Source organism: Rattus norvegicus, chromosome 16, assembly GCF_021556685.1.
Source record: "Rattus norvegicus strain SHRSP/BbbUtx chromosome 16, alternate assembly SHRSP_T2T, whole genome shotgun sequence".
NCBI classification, from domain to species: domain Eukaryota; kingdom Metazoa; phylum Chordata; class Mammalia; order Rodentia; family Muridae; genus Rattus; species Rattus norvegicus.
Window position 1 is genome coordinate 18,622,258 of NC_141549.1, and position 3,444 is coordinate 18,625,701.

General features: G+C 53.8%; 1 pseudogene across 1 annotated transcript; it reads right to left on the reverse strand.

Moving 5' to 3' along the window:
- Positions 1–253: 253 nt before the first annotated feature.
- Positions 254–3,207, reverse strand: Cactin-ps1 (cactin, spliceosome C complex subunit, pseudogene 1; annotated as a pseudogene). Its single transcript, XR_015639718.1, has 2 exons — positions 2,870–3,207; positions 254–2,835 (listed from the first exon to the last, which is right to left on the reverse strand). The product of XR_015639718.1 is annotated as a cactin, spliceosome C complex subunit, pseudogene 1 (transcript).
- Positions 3,208–3,444: the final 237 nt, after the last annotated feature.

Genomic DNA, 3,444 nt, shown 5'->3' on the forward strand with positions numbered 1-3,444 from the left:
ATTTTACCCTTCCCAATAGGCCACATGTTTTTTAATTGACAGGTGATGTAGTCACACAATACACAACATATTCACTCTACAGTGGTTGGGCCGGGATTAGGAGGAGCCACGCTAACCTGGTGCTGGTGACCTGGAACCCAGAGGTGGTGCCAAGGTCCCCTTGGCCCTCCTACCTGGGAGGGGTTGTAGTTAAAATTAATATCAATAGGGGGTTTCTGGCCCCCCTTAGATCATTCAATCTCCAGATAAAAGTCACAAAACCTTCATATTTATAATAAGCCTAGGACAGCACAGGAACTGGGCAGATATCAACACTCTAAGCTACTTTGTACACTTTTCTGCCAGTAACCCTGACTTGCCATGTTCTGTCTGGGTCACTCTTACTCCAACTGGCTGACCTTCACGGCCAGTTCTCGCAATCCCTCACACCATGGTGTCTTCCTCTCTCTCTTCACTCTCCTCCTCCTCATGGTCTGGCTTCAGACCCCCAAGCCTGGGGAACGAAAGTCCTGCCTCCCTCCCTTCTGCCCAACTAGGGGCTATAGGCCTTTTTATTGACCAATCAGGGATAACTTCATGGGAGGGTTACACAGCATGCCTTGGTGTATACGAGGATTTCCTCACCCCGGAGGCAACCTGAGGTGGAAACTGGTTTGTCTGGAAAGTCAGTTATGTGAAGTGATGTTTTGTGGGGGACGCAGGTAAGAGGATGTCTGGATATAGCAGACATGTGATAGGACCCGTGATGAAGGAGTAGAAACATGACGGTGGGAGACAAGCACTGAGCACTGGTTTGGTTTGCTCTGCCTCACTATTCTTCCACAAGAACACGCATGCATCGGTTCACCTTACATAGCGTTGTTGAGCTCCCCTTGTAACGCTGCTTTGGAGAGAAACTCGCCCAAGAACTGCGGCCTCGCCTCAGGGCTCATTGGTGAACCTTACAGTTTCTTCAGGACTGAACTACAGCTGCTGGTTCGATCCTGGAGTCTGTCCGCCTAGAGGATGGGTCTGCAGCTGCTGAGTTGTATTTGGTGTTTGCTATGGGACTGAACTGCTCCCCGAGAAGATCGAGCTCGCCTGTCTCGCCCACCTCGGCCAGCAAGGAAGACACAACACGTTCGGATTCTTCTCAACAGCCTTTATTGCAGGACCACCTCATTGTTGATACCGGGACCTCCAGCGGCAAAGGCACTCGCCTTATATACACAACAGGCTGTAGTCGTGCTACTTGTCCTTCAGGGATTGGCAGAGCACTAATCACCCCACTAGCATGGTACCGCCCCCGCCAGATTCACGCCAGGGGCAAACCTGCACATGCGTAGTACCGTTGTTTACCACAGGAGGGCGCCAGATGTCGGCGCCATCTTTGTTTTATGGTGCCGCTCCCTACACTCACCCCCAAGGACTATTGCTGAACAGGTCCACTTCCCCCATATCCTAATGACTTTTCTCTTCCCCGACCTCTGCTGGGTGGTGGGCTAGAGGAGAGGTTGGACATTTATTAAAAATACGGGGCTGGGGATTTAGGTCAGAGTGCTTGCCTAGCAAGCGCAAGGCCCTGGGTTCTCGGCTCCAAAAAAAAAAAAAAAAGTTGCAAAAAGTTTATATGCGTACAGCAACCAGATCTTCCAGGCCAGTATTTAGCATTACAGTACACAGCCACAGAACAAACCTCAACCCTAGAGCTGTCCATGAAGCCAAAAGTCCAGCAGGGACATCACCTGTGGTGGCAGTAGCGCTTCAAGTCGTATCAGAGCTGGAAGGTGCCACTGGGAACTGTCCGAGGGAGCTGTGGCTGTTCTGAGTTCTCCCACTCACAAATGATGATCTTAAAGGTAATGTCCCAGTGGGGCAGGCCAGCGTGGAAGCGCAGGATGGAGATGGCCTGCTTTTCAGGGAGGGCCTCCATAAGTACTCGGGCACGGCTTGCTTGTAGATGAGGTTGAAGTAGGTGTGGATCTTTTACCCCTACGCCATCTTGGGGGGTGGATTGTTCACGAGATAACGCACCTAGTTGTACTAGTTCCGCTTGAAGCCGGTGTGAAGGAGGCTTTCACCATGGGTAGGCGTGGCTACCCAGTGGCATCTCCACGCTGAACTGCACCTCATCCCGCCCTCTGCACTCTCGTGGCCTGGAGCTGCTGGTGGGACAGCTGCAGGCACTGAAGGTTCTTTGGAGGCTCCGGCAGGCATGTCGCTCGCTGTGAGCAGCCAAGGGCTGAATCGCCCTGCGCTGGAGTCTGCCAGGCTCTGCTGGATCAGGTCCTCCTGTATCAGCGCTGCTTCGCCAGGTGCCGGAGCAACCTCGGGTTCCACAGGATCCATTGACGGCCCAGGGCTGGGGGTGGCAACTCCTCAGGCTCCGACTTGAGGACTGAGAACAGCACACCCTGTTCCTGCGCTGCTTCGCCAGGTGCCGGAGCAACCTCGGGTTCCACAGGATCCATTGACGGCCCAGGGCTGGGGGTGGCAACTCCTCAGGCTCCGACTTGAGGACTGAGAACAGCACACCCTGTTCCTGCGCTGCTTCGCCAGGTGCCGGAGCAACCTCGGGTTCCACAGGATCCATTGACGGCCCAGGGCTGGGGGTGGCAACTCCTCAGGCTCCGACTTGAGGACTGAGAACAGCACACCCTGTTCCTGCTTCGGTTTGAACAGTTTCTGCCAAAGAACATCCTGGTGGCGCTCGATGGAGCCTGTCTCTGGCCATGTGTTCAGGCAACTGCTGAAGCAGGCTCTCCCAGTATCCCATGTTAGGGTAGCCAGCATGGATCTTGCCATCAGTGCCCTGGAATGTGACCTGCAACTGGTCGTAGGTCTTTTCCTTGAAACCTGATTGCACATAAGAGCTGACCCTGTCCCCTGCCCCCATGGCACTCGCCTGAGCCTTTGCCCAAGGCCTCCAGCTTGCAGGGCCTGGCAATCTCGTTCTCAGTGATGGTTGTCCTGTCCTGTCAGAAGTCACGTTCTTGCCCTGCTCTAGCTCCATATGTACCTGGATGTCCTCTAGCAGGTCCTCCATGTCCACCACTGTGAGGCCTTTGAGGAAGGTGTTGTAGCCTGTAGTTCCTACTACCCTGCTTTCAGTTCCAGGTGGGACCAGCTCCACCCAGGTTCCCTCCGATCTGCACCACACACACACACACACACACACACACACACACACACACACACATTTTTGATATGCTTTAGCTCAATGGCCACGCTCTTCTTTTAGCACACCCTTCTTTTCACTCCCAGCTCAGCACCCTAAGTCTGCCCTCAGTTTTAGTTGCGTTTCTTTTTTTTTTTGGTTCTTTTTTTTTCGGAGCTGGGGACCGAACCCAGGGCCTTGCGCTTCCTAGGTAAGCGCTCTACCACTGAGCTAAATCCCCAGCCCCCTTAGTTGCGTTTCTAACCTCCCGCCTACTACCCCAGGCCCAATCGGGAAAGTATCCAATG